The sequence below is a fragment of the Pieris brassicae genome, chromosome 13, assembly GCF_905147105.1.
Source record: "Pieris brassicae chromosome 13, ilPieBrab1.1, whole genome shotgun sequence".
NCBI classification, from domain to species: domain Eukaryota; kingdom Metazoa; phylum Arthropoda; class Insecta; order Lepidoptera; family Pieridae; genus Pieris; species Pieris brassicae.
This window is the reverse complement of record NC_059677.1, coordinates 1,508,176-1,532,305: the sequence shown is the minus strand read 5'-3', so window position 1 is coordinate 1,532,305 and position 24,130 is coordinate 1,508,176. Positions and strand designations below refer to the sequence as shown.

At 34.6% G+C, this 24,130-nt stretch overlaps 2 protein-coding genes across 14 annotated transcripts in view; one reads left to right on the top strand and one right to left on the bottom strand.

The window, feature by feature from the left end:
• LOC123717656 (neurobeachin) overlaps positions 1 to 24,130 on the top strand; it is a 468,381-nt gene that overhangs the window by 417,761 nt on the left and 26,490 nt on the right. The window lies entirely within an intron of this gene.
• The window catches only part of LOC123717658 (facilitated trehalose transporter Tret1-2 homolog), a 48,222-nt gene that overhangs the window by 15,976 nt on the left and 8,116 nt on the right, over positions 1 to 24,130 (bottom strand). The window contains exon 1 of one of the 2 annotated variants that reach the window (XM_045673764.1): positions 11 to 176. The exons of the other annotated variant lie outside the window; for it this stretch is intronic. The gene's annotated coding sequence lies outside the window, so the exon portion shown is untranslated. Of the gene's footprint in view, positions 1 to 10; positions 177 to 24,130 lie in introns of those variants that run through there. 2 annotated transcript variants of the gene reach the window in all.

Below are 24,130 nucleotides of genomic sequence, written 5' to 3'. Positions count from 1 at the left end.
TCACACTTACTGGGCGATACTGTCGCAGGAGCCCCCCAACTTGACGGATATCACAACACAAGCACAAAACTCGTAAACACGCGAACAAAGCGGTGTCGCAGATAGCACTGAAGTTTAGCCAGCAAGCGGACTGCGCATGCGCATTTGCTGACACATTCTAACCTTGCTATGGGCGAACTAGAACTATATTTTTCTAACAGCGGTTTTTATAACAAGCGAAATTATCGTAATCGACCGCCGTTAGTGTTTGTCGAATTAACTAAATGTACATTTAGGACCTCTGTATTCAGGGAGCGCTCTCGCCCTTATTATGTAGGGAGTACACAATTTTCTATAAGAGCCACCTGACAAACTAAAACCAACTAGAAACTCCCAAGCGTATATGTACGGTGACGTTTGCTGGAGGGATGTTCTAATAAATGTAACTCTTTGTTTGAAGCTGGATGGAAGCTTTAATCTATTAGTACATGAGCTGATAGCTAATATAAAATTCGGGATAATGGGGTTGCGACGCTGGATCAACAAAAAACTAACTTGACTTATTGAAGATTTCTTAAATCTTAACCTTATGTTATTGGACATTATCGGAAACAAGAATGTTGTATTACAATTTATAAGTATGAAAAACTGTATGGCTCATTTTGGATTCAATTGTGCGATAATTGCAGCATATAACAGCTATTTTATAAATAAATGTATCTTTGATGCGTAAATGAATGTGTCAATTATATTTTGACATACGGAAGTCAAGGGCCTATCGACATTGACCTGCTACCCACTCACATATTTTGGTACCAATTCGACTTTGGGTCCTACAAGCAAAGTACCAATTTTAATAGGCCGGCAACGCACTTGCGAGCCTTCTTAATATCAGATGAGCCGAGCCGAGCCGATGAGGCGATATAACGTTCGACGGCTTTTGGTAGAGGCATATGTGTCTTTGATTCTTTCTTAACAGCAGGGAAGCCTTCCCAATTTACGAGCAGGTATGCGAACAGAAGTATGGAAACACAAATACAATGATATACACTAATGTTTAGTCGTCCCTTTGAGAGGGAGTTGGGCTCAGCAGTTGCTCAACCATCACCGAATTGCCCAACATAGATTCAATACAATTATTAAAAGAGAACAAAGAACTAAACTTAATTAGCGCGTAAATAGAATACTGAATATTATAGAACAAATAGATACGTTTTAAGTTATTAATTAAATGATAACATAACATTATGAGATAAGCCTCGTACTATTTTTTTTTAGTAACATTCATACGTGAGATTAATAAAAATGTTGACTGAGCATTCCATGTTGAATTACGTGAGTTAGTGATAATAGTCAAATAATAATCCCATATGTACAGCTTGACAGCGAGTAGTAATGTATGTAACAGCTAAATATATTCTCATATCTCATAGGTTCTTAGGTCTCACCCGAGAGGGTAACAACTCTACGGATATCTAAGCCCTACAGATGTACCCTAACATAGATTAAGTACGGGATGTCTGCACCAAGAGATCTAACGTAACAGACGGAGCCCTACGGGTAGGACCAGAGGTTCAAAGTGTGATTATCTTAAAATTAACAGACTAACCACGATAATTAGGAGCTCTGCCACTTAGAGAGGAAGCGAGAAATAAGACAGTGTAATATTTACATCTGATTTATAAAACAACATCTTAAATAACACCTATTCACACATAAATAATATTTTTCTTGTGACCTTCAGCTGTTAAAATTTGGAACAACCACGTGCGCAGTGTCAGCAGTTGGTCGCTGTTCAAATAAAATCTGAACATTAATGTTTCATACCGCGTTGTTTACGGCATACGGGCAGACTCGTGGATTGCCTGAAGGCAAAGTGTTTTTTCTGTCTGTTTCGTGATCATTTGTTTTTCTCAGGTCAGCTGGATCAGCCTTTGCCTGATACGATGTCGACTTTAAGAGTATTAGGCATGCCATGCTGTGCCTGATGTCTTCGGTGTTGAGTAATTTTCGCCATTTTAAATAGCGATTTGCGATGGTGAACTTGTTATTTAAGAAGTTTCGAGAGCCTTAGTTCCGGACTAAAGTAAACCAGTCGACCCAAATTTGTCTCTTTCTTTATCGATACGCGAGAGTAAGATAAAAGCAAAACAAACACGAGGTGTCCTTCAGTGCGAAATAATTTTATAGCATTTTATTTGGAGCCGAAACCAATATAATATTATGACAATTCTGATACAAGGTGTTTTCACAACAGTAATAAGAGACTAAAGATGATAAAAGGCGTCCCAAGTATTTCCTACCCGTTCGTTTGTATCAGCCTGTTGACTTCCACTGAAGAGATACTTCTCCCCTAAATCTCCAGTACTACTGCAGCCAACACCGTCACCAGATCATCAGTCCATTTTAGGTCGTCCATCGTATCGCCAACTGATTTCCGGCCTCCATTCTAGGACTTTTGGTCCTTCGGGCAATTGGCCGCCCTACCTATATTCCCTACCCATTGCCATGGCTCATGAGTTCCTATTAAATACGCAGCTCGCTATATAGATGGTAGATGGACTTAGGCCCAAAAGGACTTTTTCCTTTTGAACAAGGTCACACCAAATGAGGGATGAGGGCAAATTAAAAGAGTGGCTGGAAAAAATTGGATGCTCACAGAGAGAAATAAAATAGGAGGCTGTATCTTACATCTTTTTATATATTATATGTAAACTAGCGGACCCGTCAGACGTTGTCCTGTCTTAACTATGAATATTGATTTCGAATGTGTATGGTTAACTTTAAAAAAAATTGAAACTTACCAACACTCGATATTAAATTTAACTTAATATTAGCTCTGAATTAACGGTGATGAGCACTAAGAAATTCATGTTTTGTTAGAAATCATTAATTAATTATTTTATATGTATTTTATCAATATAGTAACAAAGCATTTTAAACGATATTCATTTTTCTTACATCCTCTGTGACGATATTTGCAGCACGCATTCTGTCAATGTCATCTCAAACGCCATAAGGTTACATCAAAAAAGTCAGGATAACTTAATATAGTGGTTAAGTATTCCTAAATTTTCCAATTTGACGCGCAATTTTCTTATTTTTTTCTTTCATAAGAACCTTCTCCTGACAATAACAAACACACCTAATAAAGTATTAACAAAATCGGTCCAGCCGTTCACGCGTGATGCTGTGACCAAGGGCAATAAGGATTCATTTTTATATATAGATAAGATATGGATAAATACAGGTTTCATATATACGAGTCAAAGGCGCTCTAGGACAGAATTTTTATTATTATTTTGAATTTTAATTTCCGTTAGTCATTATGTTTTGAAAATTAACTTACTTATGTTTCGTTAACCTAGTAATTTCTTCCTAAAAGTCGTTTAAGTTTTATAATTGAACAATTCAGTTTTTAACAGTTAACCTTATGTACGTTAAATAAGCAGTGATGGACGCGTGGCTTCAGCTTACGATTCTCTAAAGTTCGTAGGCTCGATCCCCGGCTGTGCACCAATGGACGTCCTATGTGCGCATTTAACATTCGCTCGAACGGTGAAGAAAAACATTGTGAGGAAACTTGCTTGCCGTAGACCCAAAAAGTCGATGGTGTGCGTCAGGCACAGAAGGCTGATCACCTACTTGCCTATTCGTTAAAAAAACATCATGAAACTAATACAGAAATCTGAGGCCCTAAACCTAACAACCTAAAAAGGTTGTAGCCCCACTGTTTTATATATTTTACATATGGCATAATAATTTTGTAAAGGCTAATTTGGCACAAAGATGCTTGGGGTTTGCTCTAAGATAATCGGCTAGGCACGAGTTTGCTTTGTACATGGATTATTATAGTATATCCATAGAGATTAAAACATATATATATATATATATATATATATGTATACATCTCTCTAGTGTAATGGGACTGCGATTATCTTACATATGATTAAGTGGATTCTAGCAGTCGTGTCTGTATAAATGTAGTAAAATTAAAAACGTTGCAACGAAGGTGTGTGCCCAGTGAACTTTGTAACGTCTAACAGTTAATGAATGTCGTTTTACAGATAACTGAAAACTTAAAATAAATATTAAGTTCACTTTATTGAAAAATTAACTCAAATGCAATTTGATTACTGATATTTATAATTTTTAAAATCAAAAATTCGCCATTGTACCATTATTGCGTATAAATGTCGGAAGCTTTATCATTTTTTTGTTCTTTATTTTACAAAATAAACAATTAGTTACATTATAAAACCGCAGTGGTTTGTACTACGTTCTAAATACGTTCCTTAATTTAGAAGTGTTTACCGTACCGGACATTAAAGTTGACAGTTTTTACCCAGTATTGTCTTTTGTTAAAATAGCTTTTACACATTAAGAAAAACCGTGACCACCCACGCTGAAAAGCACGCGAAGCGTCGGAAAAGATTTTAAATTTAGAATTATGTAAATAATTATAAGTTTTTAATAATAATACATAGCTTTAATCCGTCCAAAAAGTGTTTTTCTTAGTTATTACCCAGATCGAGCATCGATATGGATAACGATAGTTGCTTCCCTTTAAAGTCGATTTTCGTTTAGGTTTTTTTTTGTTTTATATTTGTATTATCTCTACGTGTATGTCATGTTTTCCCTATAAGTCTTCGTCACATTATAAGCTATTACTACTACTACTATTATATTGTAGTTCTTTTACCGATGTATCAGTGTGTCGATCGTTGGTGAGCTGTCATCAATAGAAAATAAATAAAAAACATTTTGTATTGGATTAGTTTCTTTAGTTTATTTTTATAACCATATAAAAAAAAACATGTATTTCGTGTATTTTTGAGTGGATTTGAAAAAAAGTATTATTATGATTTATTAAATAATCCTTTAATACCAGCGATGGCGAGCTTTTATAAATAAAAAATATATTTTATTTTGGATCAGTTTTTTTAACTTATTTTATTTTTATTATTGAAAAAAAAACATCTATTTCGTGTATTTTGGAGTCGATTTAAAAAAAATTAATATGATTTAAGAATTATCAAGAATTATTTATAATTATTGTTTTTACTAATTTATAAGGTATTGCACATGTACTATTGAAGTGTTTTGTCAATGTCAACTATGTCAATGTTGTCATGTAAAAGTCACTGTTGGGATTTACTATCTGTTCTTTTGGGTTATTAGTGTATTGTCAAGAGTTTGAATTAAAAAAAAAACAAATAACTGGATGCGACTGCTAGTATAGTAGACATTGTTGATGAAAGACACGAGAATGGATTATAATGTAATAAAGATCATCGTATTGTTAGCCCGGTGCGCCCGCGCAAACATCGTGTAAAACGCAAGCGTCTATATTATCTTTGATTTGTAGCGAGTTGTACATATTAAATTAAAGAGAGGATAAGAATGGCTTCAGCGTGCGACTCATCTCAGAGGTCGTAGATTTGATCCCAGGCTGTGCACCAATGGTAGTAGGTCCATGAAAACATCGTGAGGCTGGCCTTAGAACCAAAAAAATGTGAGCCGTCACGGGACGCCTGGCAGATGTGAAACATCGACATTATTTTGTAAAAGTAATATGCGGAAAAGAACATATTGTGATAGGAACTAAATATGTCATAATGATAAAATAAAATATTACGATTTTTTTCCCAGATATCGATGACTATTTATTGAATAAACATTTATTTTCATTAAATACAAAAATTTACGAATTTATTTCAAATCGTGACTACTTAATTCGTTTAATCAGTGACTTCGGTAATAGTTATATTCGATGTTGCCTCTGAGGACGGTATTACTGTGACAATTGGTCGATGGTAACTGAAGTATGTTACAAAAGTATTGGACATAACATTAGTAAATTTTAATTGGTTTCAATATATTAGTAAATTCAAGAATTTTAGCTAGTTATTTCAATATATTACTTAAATCGTAAATTATAAGTATCAATAATGAATGTTTCACAATAAATTTGTTTGTTAATTGTTACAATAATTATTATTATTGTAACAATATATACGATATACATATATACTATGGTATATATATACAGTCTATATGCAGTAGTGTGTAAATCTGTTTTACGTGCGGCTATAGATGTTTCACATCAAAAGTCGACAGCGTGCATCAGGCACAGAAGGCTGATCACCTACTTGCCTATTAGATTGACAAATGATCATAAAATGGATACATAAATCTGAGGCCCAGACCTAAAAAAGTTGTAGTGCCACGAATTATTTTTTTCAGATTATATAAACGCGAAATTTGCGTAAGTCGTGTCAACTGGAACTAATTAATATTATAATTTAAATTTTATAGAAATATTGTCATCAACGCCATCTATTGGCGAAAAGTGTTACAATAACACGGTGTATTTGTAAACAATTTTATGTGTTTAGGAAATTTTATTTTTAATAAAGATCAAAATCAATTTAATAACCAAATTACTCGATATAAATGATTAGTTTTACTTTAATTTTATATATGTATGGCGTCGTTAATGATTGGGGTTTGGGGTGGGAAGTTGGGGTTGGTGTTGGTGGGAATCGCTGATGGAGTGAGGTCAGCATTGCCTAGAAAAAGCCAAAAAAAACCTTCTGCTGTGTTACGTAGTGGAACACTAGTATAAGCAGAACCCCGACCAGTCCGAGTCATCCACGTCCTAGTCGTCCACCCTGGGACCTACTGCAGCCACGCTCACGCGTGCCCACTACCTAGAGCTGCAGATGAGCTGAGGATGCAGGGCAAAAGGCGAATATTCTGCGCCTTAAAACAGAATCCACTCACTAGGGAGGTAACCCGTATAAAACCGAGCATGTCTGGATGCTCTAAAGTGGCAGCCCCACTATCAGACTAGGGCACAGTGGGTTAATCTCCTGCTTGCCTGAAAAACCAACGATTCAAGAAACCGAAACAGTGAGAAACCGAACGCGATGGAGACTCACTGTGGACGCCCTCTGCCCCACCTAGGGGTTATAGAACATTAAGTCAAGTCAAAAGTCGTTAATGATAACAATGATAACATTAGTCTTTATTAATAATGATTTTAATGATTTGTTCATTAAGTTATAATCTATCCCGTTATTGGGTGGGGAATTCAAGCAAATACTATTATACTATTTACACAGTTTAATTGTTTAGATAGGAATTCACATTAAATATCATTACACGTTTTGTGCCATTCCTGACGACCATTTTTAGTCTACAATGCGTTGACGTATATAACATATTTTATATTTTATATTACAGCTAACATAAATTATATATAACTAAAAACAAATATACTAAATATATAGCCAAAGATGGAATACGTAATACAAAATGGATTAAACGTAATACCAAATTCGGTCTTGTGTGTGATGGTGTGAAAGTGAGAGTACGTGAGGGTGTGTATGTGGGGTGTGCTCATGATGCAGGTGATTTAGCGCTATGTATATTCCTGATACTCCTTTTAATATTCCGCGATGGCTTAAACAAGTCAAAGCTTAAATAGTGGTCGTTGTATGTCCGAGCTGCGCGATACAAATGTGTTTTTGCATATTTTGTGTTGATGTGAGGAACGTGAAACAAAGCACGATTGCGGATCTGGTAAGCAGGAACGTAGAAGTGCAATTTTACTTGTAGTGAGCTGCAATTAATATTATCTGATATGACGTCATGTAGTAACGTTATATCTTAATGTTTTGTGTGACAATTCGACCGTCTTTTGTTTAACAATCTTCTCCAGGGCAGCGTACCGTGTTCGCTTCCGTAGGTGTCGGTATAAAATCAAAGATCTGCTTGGGAACACAGCGAGGATGTATGTAGGGTATATTTCTGACAGCGACAGGAGCTTGTAAATATTTTAAAAAAAGCAATAAAAATTAACATTACCTCGAACGATGAAGGATAACATCGTGAGGAAACCTGCTTGCCTTAGACCCAAAAAGTCGACGGCGTGCGTCAGGCACAGAAGGCTGATCACCTACTTGCCTATTCGATTAAAAAATAATCATAAAACATATACAGACATCTGAGGCCCATTGATTGTTTTTTGTAAATATTTTACGGTACAAACATTTTTCGTTTCCTTATATACATAAATAATCTCACACATTTAGTAAATTATTAAACGTATTTGCTTCCTACATTACAATCAAAAGGTCACTAACAATCACTTTCATAATCTATTAATAGAAAGATGTCGAATCACCGTATAAGAATTAATATATATTTTTTTATTTGCGTATATTGTCACTGTCAAAACTATTTTCAACATTAGGTTTATTCCTGCGTCGACATGCATTGCTTTATCTGTCATTAATATATAATTTGTACCTAGTCTGTGGTGAATAAATCATAAAACAAAGACAGCAGTGAAGATTGTAATTATTTAAGATGTTTTTATTTGCGTAAACTGTCATTGTCAAAACTATTTTCAATATTAAGTTTATTCTTGCGCTGATATACATTGCTTTATCTGTCATTAATTATAATTTGTACCTAATCTGTGCTGGTGAATTATAAAACAAAATACACTAGCACCTGGCGATGAAAAATGAAAGAAATATTTACGATTTACGCGTTAAGCTACGTAGACGATGATTATTAAAGGTTATTTATATTCTTTTGATAATGATTGTTCAACAGCATCCCTAGTCCAACAGGTTGGTTGGGTTTGGTTTATCCTATTTTACACGCGTTTCGTTCGGTAATAGCAGAGGCTTCAGCCTCGGGGCTTCCAAAACGGACGTCCACGACGTGCCACACAAGCTCGGGATTACTATTTCATTTATCGATCGATCATGGGGCAGACAGAGCGAAGCTAAAGGTCGACAACGCTCTAGCGAACCCGCTGAGTCCCTGAGATCATTTAACATTGATAATTTTAGGAAATTATACTTTTTGCGATCTGACTCCAACATAAATATAGATTTGCAAATATATCAATATTATAATCGTGACAACATATACAACGAGAATCAGGAAGTCGGAAGTAACTATATTCATGAATAAAATTATTCTCTTGAAAACTATGATTAATCGAACGGTTCCTATCGAGACCTCTGATACCATAATTCTTTTCATAACGTTAAATTTCTGATAGATTTAAAAGACACGGTCTAACTTAAAATGGACACCTCAAACCAGTTTACAAATCAAGAGCGTAGAACGAAAGAGAACTGGCGAAATGCTCTCTGTCCGCAAATGTTTGTAAGCAGCTGCATCATGCTCATCTTAAATTAATTAATTATAATAATAAATAACTGTTTGGTTATTAATAAATACAATTACTGTGGAACGCATACACGTATTATCAACCAGAATTGGTGACACCAAGACACTGATACGTTCCCCAATTTCTTTAATAAAAAAATAAGTACAAAGACCGCAGAGCAGACCCAAAATAATAAACGGCTCAAATATAAGAGTCTGTCAGACTTGTTCCCTTTGGAGTAGAGACTCTTGGGCCGTGAGGTTGCACAGCTAATTAAAGATATACGTTGGCGCCTGAGAGTACTGGTAACTCCAGAGCTGGTGCTTTCCTCGCTCAACGGTATCGCAATACAGCGAGGAAATGCTGCCAGCGTTAAAGATACACTGCCGCAGGGTACCACTCACACCTCATTCACTTTTTATTTTTTATTTTTATTAATTTTGAATTATATATAATTGTATATTTTGATTATTATTATACTATGCAGATTAAGAATATTGTAAATACTACACAATTATTTGTATGTATATGTATGTAATTTCTTATATACACACATACATATATGACTGATCTTTTGTTGAAGAAAACGTATGTCCAGTTTGATTTTTAAAAACTTTACAAGGACCCTAAATCCATCCATAAATTTACCGTCACATTTTTCGGTTACGCGTCATTTTTTCTTGTCCCTACCACGGTTGAATCGAAGAGTACTTTCTCCAGTGGAATAGGCATAGCTTGTCGTTTAACAATGATAGTAATCAATATATTACAATTAATAAAAATCTGTAATAATCTTACTAGTAATAAGGTAAAATGAAATAATTGTATTATTTGTATTCATGTCTATGATACTAAAAGCTTTTCGTTAAACTTTATCTAATTTAACTTTATTTAACCAATTTCTGTAAAGTTGCATATAGTAGATCATTTTTCGAAAAATAACGTCATAAAGAAGATTCACTTCTTACGTGTGTATACTAGTACACGCACACATTTTTATTATTGTTTCATTGTTAACATATGTTTTGTTTGTTAATATTATATATGCACTTTTTGTACTTACCTTGTGTAATTTTTTACTCACCTAATTGTACCGTATGACTGTATTACTGCACCGAAGGGTAAATAAATAAAACTAAATAATAAAATGTTAATAATTAAGTTATAAGAGCGAGATAGTCTATACACTGGAGGATGTAAGCGAGCCGTAAGTACGTATACTGTTAGATCTAGAAAAGAAAGGAAAATTTGGCAATTGTTTTTATCATACCGTTTTTTGAATTGCAACATTGTAAATATACGAAAGATGATGTGGAAAAGTGTAGAGGCGCTGGATGAAGTAATACCTGTTAATTTACTTGCATCAGATAAGGAACTGTGTTTAACTATTGTCACAATATATTCATACGAACAATATCAAGTTCCGCGCGTCAGAATGTATACTTTGTTTTGTTCTCACAGTAATGTCGATCTGTTTGATTTGCGAACGACAACACGGCTTCATTTGAGAATAAATTAAAACCATTCACAAGACCGTCTCCTCTCATTGTTGTTATTCTTTGTAGTGTCTTATGTGTAACTGTGTGTAACATGTATAAAGATACATGTTACACACAGTTGCACTACTTGCCTCTTGATCTTATGCAATTTAATAAATTTTTGTTTATTTTTTTCTTTACTCACAGTGGTTGCCTGAAAGATATCGCTCGTAAGCGATAAGGCCGCCAGTTGCCCTCCTTTTGATTTAATTAAGTTCAACTTTTTTTATATTGTAGTGTAACGAAGTGTTAATAAATAAAGTAAATAACTCTTGATTCGTGTTTGTTAATAATAATTATTAGGAATTTTACATAATGATCATTATAGTCAATACAAAATATCACACTATCATAATATATTAGAACGTTATAAAATTAAAATTAATTGTATTGTTTCAAGGAAATAATCATTTAATAGAATAATAAATATTTTTCAAAAATAGTACATCAAGACGATTTTCGAAATATTTGTTTACACTTATATTAATAATATTTAAACGGTAAATGAACAAAGGCCTGGAGAAACCGGCTTTCCTTACACCTTAAAATGCGACGACGTGTGTCGGGCACAGGAAGCCGATTATCTGCATATAAGATTGACAAATGGTTACAAAACATATCCAGAAATTTTTGGTTGACCTGGAAAGCTTGTATCCACTGATTTATTTATTTACAAATGTGTTTTGGCAAACAGTTGGCGTTTACACGTCAGACGTAAACCAGCAACGTACGCAGTTAACGTATATTTAGAACACGACAACTCAAATAGCGATCATATATATAATTAACAACACGAAAGGCAAAAAAAGCTAGGATATGTTTTAGAAAGTATATACACGTATGAAAATGACATGAAAACGTCATATATTTTCTTTTACATCTCTTTCCAGTAGGTCCAGTCCATTCCGTTGATTTAAGTGACCATTTTTTATCCAGCGCTCCTGTGAGCCTGACCTGTTAGAATGCCGTGCCCATTTCTGTTTAAGCGTTAGAGCGTCTCTAAGTTTTGTTTTGTTACGAATGACAATAATTCTTGTTTTCTTTCTTCAGAACTTTAAGCGTAATAAACGTATTATGGAGCATCTTAAAGCACATTCAAACTTCGCACTAAGGCTATGGCTGAATGGAATAGAATGGCTTCAGAAACGAGACATATCAGTCGAAATCCTATTTTTTTGTTTTATGGGAAACGCTAAATCACGATTCTTTTTAACTCTCCTATAATATCAACATGCCCTACAGCTTAAGTGGAGATGGGCAGGGCGTGTAGCCGTAAGATAGATTATCTAAAAAGATAACGATGTAAAACTGGGTGACGATGTCACAAAATAAAATGTTAGAGAAGATCTCCTCCCGTTCAGAAGCCGCATCTTAGAGTAGAAAATTTTTTTTTAGACCAGGGAGCAAACGATCAGGATGCTCACCTGATGTTAAGTGATACCGCCGCCCATGGACACTCTCAATGCCAGTGAGCTTGCAAGTGGGTTGCCGGCTTTTCTTGAAGGATCTTAAGTCGAATTGGTTCGGAAATACTTCAGTGGACATTGTTCACTTCGATTTTATAAATGTCTATAAAATGTGGACGAATAAACTTGCTAACTTCTCCCCTTGATATCAAGAATGCAATAATGATTTAGCCCTTGCAGGCATTAAATGCGGAAACACAAGAAGCAAAGATCTGTCTCCATAATGTCGTTCAACGCAAGATTGTTATTGTAATTATGTATAGTATTTGTTTCTTTAGCGACAGCTAACCCTTCGCACACCTTCGTATGGTGAAGGACGATATCGTAATGATACTAAAAAAATCGACTTGTGTCAGACAGTAGGAGATCAGATGAGCGTTCTGACTCCTGTTCTATAAATAAAACATTTATAATATTTTTAAATAAAATTTAACGGCATTGTTCAAAGAAATCTAAACAGTCGCTTCGCGTTATCAAACGTCACGAATGATGAAAATGCAATTGTATTAAGAAACAATGTTCCTAGCCATAATAAATCCTCCGAGGTCGACTACAGGTCATAATTGACCTGCTATTTTGTGAGCTAATTAAAAGCAGGCCAACTTATTATGTCGCTCAAGGTCGTGGTGAATTATTGTAATGAATTTATTTATTGGAAAAATCGAAAGGAATATTGCGTGTTTCAAAAAATGCTAATATCAACTTCGCTGCAATAGCGTTCACATGGCAACATCTAAATATATTATTTACTAGCGGATCCGACAGACGCTGTCCTGTCTTAACTATGAATATTGATTTCAAATTGGTATAATTACCTTAAAATGCTTTATGATATACAACATTATTTGTTTGTTTTTCTGGCGCGTATATAAATAGTTTTGTTGGTATTCCGATACGTGAACAGGCGACATATAACTGGCCATGTTAAAAATATTACATAAAGATTAATACCACAAACAATTAGCGACTGTAATTATTTGACATGTATTTTATCAATATAATAACTCCTATCGAAGTATTTGTTTTAAACGATATTAATTTTTATGTCAAACACCATAATGAAAAGATTTTATATGAAATGAAGAAAAAAAATGCTATCGTAACAAAAGTATTCTTAAATTTTCTATTTTTTTTCATTTCAAGAACCTACTCCTGACAATAACAAACACAACAAAAAATAATTAGACAAATCGGTCCAGCGGTTCACGCGTGATGCCGTGACCAAGGGAAATAGGGATTTATTTATATATATAAATATAGAGATTATTATCTGTCAAACTGATGTCTTTGATATATTAAATAGAGTAGTGCAATGCTGTACTGTATGTTTGGGTTGTCTGGAAGAAGGTTTTAGCAGTATCTCTCGCTCTTCAGTCAGCAGCTCATGTCCAAGCGTCGAAATCAGCAAGCCGAGCCAGATTTTTTTTTAAGTCTATTGTGCCATATATATCCCGGGGGTTGTAGCCCTGGTTGCCCCCCCCTAAATTCGGCCCTGTCAGCAAGATAGCAGGAACGAACTGTCTGTTTCCACCGATTTCTGTCCAGCGCTTTTCTAATGACAGTGTATAGTTTTGTGTAAAAAAATAAATAAATCCATGACGCTACAACCTTTTTAGGTCTGGGCCTCAGATTTGTTCATGTTTCATGATCATTAATTAATCGAATTGGCAAGTAGGTGATCAGCCTTCTGTGCCTGACGCACGCCGTCGACTTTTTGGTTCTAAGACTAACCGGTTTCCCTTCACCGTTCGAGCTAATGTTAAATGCGCACATAGAAAGAAAATTCATTGGTGCACAGCCGGGGACCGAACCTACGACCTCAGGGATGAGAGGCGCATGCTGAAGCCACTAGGCCAACACTGCTCATAGCTTTTTTTAACAGTTTTGTATAACTACTGTGTAATTATTATTTGAAAACCACTCACAATGTTTGTAAAAAATAATAAATTCACGAGTTATGTAACCTAACATTAAGAAGCGTAAACCCAATATTAGCAATCTACATTTGAAGCCAAAATGAGCCCTGTAGTTTTTCTCACACTCATAAATTGTAATATAACATTCTCGTTTCCGATAATATTCAAGTTAAGTCAAGTTTTTTGTTCATCCAGCATCAGGACCCCACTACCTCCAATGTTATCTCAGTTATAAGCTCATGTTTTAAAAAATCCAAGACAGTTGTTACCCATCTCATAACTGAACATATCCATATAAGACCCGCTATGGAACTTAACTCACGATATGTTAAAAGCTGAATTTAAGCTGTTAAAACGATATGAGGTCTTGTAAAGCAGATAGCCCAATCAGGTCAGCGGGTTTAGGAGTTCATCAGCGGCATTTTGACTGTTGAGCACAGATACCGTGACGTGCTGTTTGAAGTCTAATTAAGTGGAATAATAAACTAGAATACGCATGATGGGTGTCTCGACTCTTCTTATAATCTCCTTTCGAAGGTCGATCATCTACTTTAATTTTGTTGCCGCGCTTATGAACAATAACTTGGTGCTGAGACCAAACCATTGTCTCCATTGTCTCAATCTCAAAATAACTTTATTCATGTAGGTAACCAAGGACACGTCAACAGAAAACATGTTAAATTGATTCTAAATTCACATTTTCTACCAGTTCGCAAGTCAAGGCTTACGGACAAGAACTGACTCTTTTTAATCGCCAAGTTTTGAGTCATACAAATTGTTTGGACTGGAGCAAATCAATTCCAAGGATTAGAATCATTTAAATAATCGTCAAATTTACAAAAAACTTCATTGATTAATTTGCGTTTATCGGGAGCTTTGAATTTATTCGTTGATATTTCACTAAATTGGTTTGGGAGATTGTTGTAAAAACAAATTCAATTTCCATATAAGTAGTTTATCTTCTGGAGCCTGGTGGATCATACGCTTAGATTTGTTCTGTATCGAGTATTTTACTGGTGAAAGTCACCATTTGTTATAAATAGTTTTGATTTAATTTCTCAAACATATTCCCCGAACAGCACGCTTTCGCAGCACACATAGATTGTGTCTCTCTCAGCCACCTCCGATTCCTTCCCTCCTCTGCAGCATTATTTGAAGGACTTCGTACTTTTAGGTGTTACGAATGAATAACTATATTTCTCATAAGAATTGCATACATAATTCACTTACTGAGAAACAATATGTACAACTAAGATTAATAAGTAGGGTTGGGAGAAGGACCAAAGAGATTTTAGATTAAAACTCGAAAAACAAACTCGGGAGACAGGCACCTGTTCATCATACTAATTTAAAACCTGCTAACGACGTAAAGTTGGACTACTGGAACGTATAACATACAGCTAATGTATCCCCATACCAGGAATTATGGGTACGTTAAGAAAAATGCAAATAATCAGCGGAAATCATCTATTAATCAAACATTCTTCGGTTGATTCAATTAAAGCGACATTTTATGATTCCAATAATCAACCCGAATTACATTATGACGCTCCGTTTCCTACGACAGAGTTGCGTAATTGAATAGCTATTGACATAGACAAGTAACTAGTAGTCGTTCCACAACTGTGCCTGCGCAGTTCTTGCCGTGCACCACCACTATTCGGTACCAACTACCCACTGAAGTATTAGGGTCCTTCAAGAAATTAACCAATTCTTTAAAAGCCGGCAACGCACTTGTGAAACCTTTTGGCAATGTGAGTGTATATGGCGGTAGCACTTCAGGCCCTATCCCAGCACGAATTGCTGTGTCAGTGTCTCGGGGTGGACTGCGGTTCGCAATGGAGAGCTGGAGCACGGAAGCGCGCCGGCCAGTAATAACAATTTTATCAAAATAATTATATCATTTATTTTTGCTGAAATGAATTACTTGGCTTGCGATAAAATGTTTCGCGTAAATTTCAAAATCATTTTCTATATACATTTTCGTCATTAAATGTATTCAAAGAATTTATTTATGTCAGGTTTGGGAAGTCTGATAGTTTTTTTATACATTACGATCCTTTTTTTATTGTAGGGAAATTTCGCCCTGGCAACTTTTAAAAGTGATCTGAGGGTGGAGTCGTTCTGTGAGATGCAACGGACCCCTACACACTAAAACCCAACAGCCCCAACTTCTATTATATACGGAAGGCACAGTAACAGTTTTCCTTATTCCGTGTCCCAAGTGTCCGTGTGACAAGTAGGTGATCAGTCTTCTGTCCTGTTATGTGAGACGTACCAAACCTCACATAGGAAATCTTCACATAACGAACGAGTGTTACTTGCGCACATAGATTGGTACACGGTGAGGGATTCCATACCTTCGACCCCACAAGAGTCGCACGAACTAGGCAAAGTTTTTCTAAATACGAAATTTTAACAAATTTATCAACAACATTATCTAATATTTACTAATGATAAAGTAATATTGCTTTGTCTCAGTTGTGTTGTTGGCTGTTTCCGCAAACAGAACATTATCGGTTCAATGTCACATCGTATAGTGCGTTTACACGGTATTCAATATATCTAAACGCTATTAATAAAATTTAAAAAAAAAAACGCTTACACATCTCAACGTAATAAGTAATAAATGCTGTGTCGTCTTCCATCTCTCTTCAGTCGGTAGCTCATGTCTCAGAGTCGTGGTCATCAAGGATACATCAGGAGCGGACAATTTACCAACGGCTCCTGTCCAGCCCTCTTTATAACAGTGTATAGTTGAGGACTATACGTCGTTCACTTGATATAACCATCGTTGTTAGTCACGTGATATTTTGCCTTCTGTGTCTAACTAGTTCAGTTTCTTCAAGTCCCCATCGCCCCTGAGCATGGTATCGTCATAATGGACGAGAAATCTGTCTTGTGTAATTTATTATGTATATGATGAACTGTAGAATCGACTCCGGACGGGGTCTTCCCTGAGATACGACCTCTAACTATTCAAAGAGAAAATTTAGAGTAATACTTGGTATTATATAAAAAAAATATTTCCAAACATACAAAGTAAGTTCATAGGCCTTATTGACTATCAAATAGTAGTTAATTTCTAGATATATTAATAAAAATCACAATGTTCATATTTTTCTTTACTGTATCGAGTCTAGTTCCATTTTACAAGTTTCAGAGCAAACAAACTAACAAATAATAAGTAATATTTTTATTTTATATAGCTTATTATAATAATTTGATAACACAATGTACACAACTATCCTTAAATTAAAATTTACGTAAAAAACGTAATTCTTTGATAAATAAAGTATCTTTGAACTGAAACCCAAGTATTTAACTGATAAGACTTTCACGTTGTCAATTTATGAGCACTGGCATAATGACATTGACAGCTCACAGTAATGGCTCCGATGTATCTAATAATTAACTAAAGTACTCTGTGTCTTGCTGTCAAATTGTGTTTAAGATGTGTTGATGGTAGAGAAGAAGACAGAGATTTTTTCATGAATAAGGCGAAGTGTTGGCCGATCAATAGATGTTGACTAACAATCGTTGTCAGCCAGAGACAATGATGGTGAAAATAGGAATTTGTTATGTCTTAAATGTTTTTATTAACACCATCTTTGTATTATTGACAAAGAATACAGTACCACTGACCACGATGTATGAAAAGATGGGACGCTAAGTGAATGAAGGAATAAATAAGATTTATTATCCCCTAAAACCAGCCGTATCACCTCAACGTCCGTCGTTCCATAACTGAGCGTTTCTTAAGGCAGATTTTGCCGGGGGCACTGATGGGGCAGCTGGATCACCACTACTATGTGGATCCAGCTGCCCCATCAGTGAGTATTTTCGAACAATTTCGATTTAGGGTCCTTCAAGAAATTGGCGTACTGATTCTTAAAAGGTGACACTTGTGAGCCCAGCGATTGTGACACTCAACTTTAATTATAAACACTTCTAATAGACTTATTTAGCAGAGATGCAATGCGCGGTAGATATGGCTAAATGTAAAGAGTCCCATATGAACGTGTAGACTGCAGTGTTTTGTATGGATTGCGCGTGCGCAATACTATAAATCTAAAGTTGGCATTTAGTAACTGCGCTTGATTCTTATATCGTTCACATATACATTATAAAAACACTGATGATTTGGTACGATTAATATAAAACAATAGTCGATGCATACAATGAATTTACGAAATCAAATTTCAAAAACATTTATTTATGCCTTTGTAATCTTATAGATAACATATACATATTATAAACACATAGACATAAGACAATACACAAAGCCAAAACAGACTACATTTTAATAAAATGTGTGCGTGTACTAGTGTACACACGTAAGAAGTGAAACTTCTTCAAGACCTTATTTTTCAAAATTTGATCTACCATATGCAACTTTACAGAAATTGGTTAAATAAAGTTAAATTAGATATAGTTTAACAAAAGGATTTCATCATCATAGACATGAATACAAATAATACAATTATTTCATTTTACCTTATAACTCCTAAGATTATTACAGAATTTCATTAATAATTGTAACAAAATTATCAACAATGGTAGGGACAATAAGAAAGATGGCACGTAACGGAATATGTGACGCGTAACCGAAAAAGAAGTTTCACTCCAACAAAATATATATGAAACAGAACACATAATTACATTAATAGACAAAAAGAAAACTGAAATTAAACCCGTAACAAACGACAATTAATTATATATAACAATTATACTAAACGCATAGCCGAAGATGGAATACATAATATTCAATACGGTTCAAACATTTATTAAAGGAAAAATTCAATAAAAAATATTAAACGTCATATCTAATTCGGCTGTTTTGTGTGGTGGTGTGAAAGTGAGTGATACATACTGTATGTCAGATTTCAATATAGCTGGAAATATTAGCTGAGATTCGTATCGCCTGACAATGAACTACTTCAAGAAAAGAGCGTACCAATAGCCGGCACAGTCGCCCTCAGGCGATGTGTCTATGGGAGTTTATCACGTTAAAAAAAATATGGTTATTATGGAATATAAGATACAAGTATCACTCATTCCACGTCATTAACTTTGAATAGGTAGACATCCCTACTGATCGGCAAAGAAGACAGAGGATGTAGGCCGAGAGAAAAAGCCGGCGTAAATCATCAAACAGCACTTATTTTAAAACAAATATCTCAAATTAATTAGAAGTAGCCTGTCCAGCACTAGTCCCAGGCCCTTTTATCAACTAGATAATCGTTAACTTTATAGTAAGCTTTACACAGCTTTTCTATAATTATTAAATTTATTAAAAGGCAGGGATAAAAGAGCCTCTGGTATTTTATTAAAGAGAATCCCTTTTCCCAAAAAAGAATTACTAACTTTAGATAGTCTAGCACGGGGAAATTGCAGCTTGCGTTTGTTTCGAGTATTGCATTTGCGTGTGATCAATTCTTAACATGCATCCTTCTGGTCATTTGCTCCCTGTTCTATAAATAAAAATGGAACCACAAACACATCGTTCTTGACTATTATGTACTCGAAAGCGTATTCCAAAATAATAGTATCTTCAGGACGGGTAGAGAACGGAGTACCGTATATAACCAACGTTCTATCTTGAAGTCTGGCGCTACGACCTAGACTTCAAACATACCAAATGTTGTTGTCCATGAGCGGCGGAAAATATTTTATTTTAAGTCGACGAGCAGGTCGTTTGCATACTGTCCCATAAAAAATATACATATATAGACATAACATTTATTACTTATTGTATTACTCCGCGAACTTCGTTTCTCCTTAATGTGGTTTTAGTTAGCCTTAATACCGTGACACAAAACAATAATTTCACTGTATTATCGTCACTATAATTTGAATTTGATTTACACTTCGGTCTAAGTAACACGTGGTTGGCTATGCTAACACCAAAAATTAAAAAAGTAGAAATAATTGAATTTCCTTTACTACAAAATACATTTTATTTATACTTTAGCCTCAATAACACGTGGTAATCATGATATTGTATTGTAGCTTATATGACACGTTTGTCGGTTTACCATAGCAGTGCCATCTATTGATTACTTACTCAATCCACTCGAAAAGTATCGACATCTGTTACAATCTTTTGGAGTTAACAGATAATTGTGACTGTCAATTAATTATAGACAAATAATTTGCAATAAAATAAAATTGCGACTATAGTTAAAGATCTAAGCTATCCTATCTCTTAAGTTGGACCAGACTGCTCACGGTGTGCCAATTTAATTTAAAATCGGTTAAGTAGTTTAGGAGTCCATCGCGGACAAACATCGTGAGAGGAGATTTATATATATTAAGATATATATATATAAATAACAACGAACAAGAAACACAAAATAATAATAATAAAAAAAGAAAGAACGTTTTTAATGAAAAAGGTACATTTTAAGTGTGTAATGTGTGTGTTGTGGTTGTAACTGTCCCCGGCTCAGCATCATACTGTGCAGCAGACGCGTTCCACAGCGCTGGTTGTGCCAGGGACCACAGCAGTTAGTTTACGTCACAGACGCAAAATTAAAAAAAAAAACTTTGAAAAATAATCGTAGTAAAAATTAACAGTGTGACTAATTAACTCTATAAACAAAGTAATGAAAAATAAATGTTTCGTTACATACAATGCTGATCTAAATAAAACTTTGTGTTTAAATTTGGCGTAAATAAACAATTGTAAGTCGTGTTCGGATAATGCACAGAACAACAATATTACAAACACCGCACATAATTCCATATAAATGTTTAAAGAATTACTTTTTTTAAATCGATTCAACCGTGAATGTTTGTAAGGAAATGTATTTATATTAAGTGATTGTGGGTATAACGATTGTTTAAAGGTTGTTATTAAGGAAATTAAGAAGGAAAATAAACTAATCGCGACATAGATAAGGGCAAACGTGCGATTCAAAAGAATTGATATTGACAACTGACAGTTATTGTTTATTATCGTAAATTAAAAAGATTATGGTTTATTTATAAAAGCTTGCCAATGCTTGGCATACTGATACATCTATCTTTTATATTTATATATAAATATATATATATATATATACATATAAATATATAATAAAGAATCCCTTGGTGACGCGTGAACGGCTGGGTCGATTTCGTAATTTTTGTTGTTGTTGTGTTTGTTATTATCAGGAGAAGGTTCTTATGAAAAAAAAAATTCGGTGAAAAATGAAAACAATTTTTTTTCAGTGCATAGCGCTTGTCTAATTCAAACTTTTTGCATGTAACCTTATGGCGTTTGACATAACATTGACAGTTTGCGTGCTGGAAGTCAAAGAGGACGTAAGAAAAATGAATATCGTTTGCAAACAAATGCTTCGATCGTAGTTATTATATTGACATATAAAATAATTACAGTCGCTAATTGTGGCATTAATCTTGAAAATCCATTTTTTTCACATGGAGATGGAGTTATATGTCGCCTGTTTCCGTGTCGGAAACCAACAAAACTATTAATATACGCGCCAGAAAAACAAACAAAGAATGTTGTATATCACAAAGCATTTTTAGTTATTACATAAATTCGAAATCAACATTAATAGTTATACCAGGACAACGTCTGTCGAGTGTGAACAATAAAATACAATTTTGTATAAATCAAACACTTATAGGCAAACATAACATACACGAAATGATAATTAAGATATTAAACAAAACAATTGAATTATAAAAACTAAACGAAAATCGATTTTAAACCCAGAGACAGCTCATTTATCAGAATGCTAATCTGGATATCGGTTTTAGCCAAAACACGCCCGCCGCGTTGTGTATTGTTGTGTTTACAGCGAAAAATGTAAAAAAGTCAAAAGCTATCAAAAAGCTATTATACGAAGCTAAATATAAAAATGTTTTTCGTTTTTCTCGCTAAAACTCGAGAATGGACGGATTGGGATATTAAAAAAAAAACAATGGCGCTACCTTTTTAGGTCTGGAGCTCAGATTTCTGTATGTGTTTCATGATCATTGGTAATCTAAAAGGCAAGGTGCTCAGCCTTCTGTGTCTGACGCACGCCGTTGACTTTTTGGGTCTAAGACAAGTCGGTTTCCTCACGATGTTTTCCGTCACCGTTCGAGCGAATGTTAGATGCGCACATAGAAAGAAAATCCATTGGTGCACAGCCGGGGATCGACCTCAGGGATGAGAGTCGCACGCTGAAGCCACTAGGTTAACACTCTTAATTTGGCTAATTATGATCTCGAAATGTTTGTGGAAGTCTCTTTGAAATGAATGAATGAAAAAAATTGTTGTCATATATTTATAAAATTACAAAATAAAAAATTGCCGATTTCCGTGCAATTTTTCTCTCCATAAAAACCTTCCTCAGAGTTCAAGGAAATATAAAATACTTGAATTGGTCCAGCCGTCTTTGAGTTTTACTCTCAGTTACGTGTTTTGTGATTTAATAAGAGATAAAATAAAAGCGCGCGAATTGACATTGACAAGTGACAGGAAGAAATTGTCTTAAATAAATGAATAATAAATCGCTGGCGCTACAGGCTTTTTTTGAAATACTTTTTGGGTTTAAGGCAAACTGGTTCGCTCGCGATGTTTTTCATTACCGTTAGAGCGAATGTTAAACGCACACAACGTCCATTGGTGCACAGGGGATCGAACCTGCGACCTAAGTCAACACCGTTCATCGGGACACGTATGACATTTACAAAATGTATTCACCAGGTGAGCCACCTGCCCGTTTGCATGCATATGCGAATAAAATACACATAAAATCAAGAAATTTACAACTAAAAGAGCAAAAAGGCTGGCTCGTTACGACGATAGCAAATTATCCCGTTGATATTTACACCAAGTAAAATTAAAAAGCGTGGGAGCACGGAAGAGCACATACGCCGACGCTAGCCTCCGTAGACCAAATCTCAATATCGCTAAATCCTAAACTGGACACAATAAAAATCGATTATTTGGTTATTTCCGAATTTTGTGCAAGGCCTTCCGCTGATTTCGTAACATGAAAATGCCTTAAATGTCATAAGGAAACGAATTTAATTGTTTAAAAGGTCAACGACCCGTATTCACTTATAGCTGTGTAAAATCTCAGTCATATTAAATATATCTGGTTTTAACTGCGTTTATGGAGACTATTTGAGAAATATTTACATGCTCGTTTCATATATAAGGATTTTTTAATCTTTTGAATGACGAATGTTAGTATTTTAATCACCAAAGAGATCGAATATGAACACTGTATGAAAATAAAACTGGCTGTCAATAACCCGCGCGCGGATTTAAAAAAACAAATAATAAAAACGCGCGAAACGCATTCTTTTTGTATTATTGTCTATTGAAAGATTTAAAATAATACTAAAGATGACATAATGTAATGTATTGGATATTGGTGGAGATGAGAATATTGGTGGAGCTATTTTATATTCTTCAACTGTGAAGGGACGCAAATTTTAATTTATCATCCGCTTTTAACTGTATAGACCTAACTAAATTCAAAATGGCGGCAATTTCATAACTCAAAGCAAGTCCATTGCAACGATTGAGCATTAACTATGGTATACTTCTTGAGAAGAACGACCAGAGACCTCGTGGTCCCAACGGGCTTAACATACCTAAACTAATTAACTTTAAACTTTGTTTATTTAGGCTTTCTTAGTTTTATAAGCGTAACGATGTCCTTTGTCGGAGTTACGTATAGACGAAGGCACTCTCTACAACTGTTACATTGCATTTCTTCGTGACATATTAATTAAGTAGACAATTTAATTTCCTACAAGATACCAAAAAGAGAAATTTGAAAAAAATATTCGACGATTTATAATGAAAATAAAGTTTTGTGTTTTTTCAATGCATTTTAAATGGGAAAGGGCTATCAAGCTCATTTATTAGGAGGTTTTTTTTGTCTAACAAAGAAGCTTTTAAGATATATTTAGTAAAAAAAAAAGTATTTTGAATCAGTCTAGTATATATATATATATATATATATATATATATGCTGTGGTTGTGTTGGTTATTTCGAGATGTGGAATGTTATTAAATGTGTC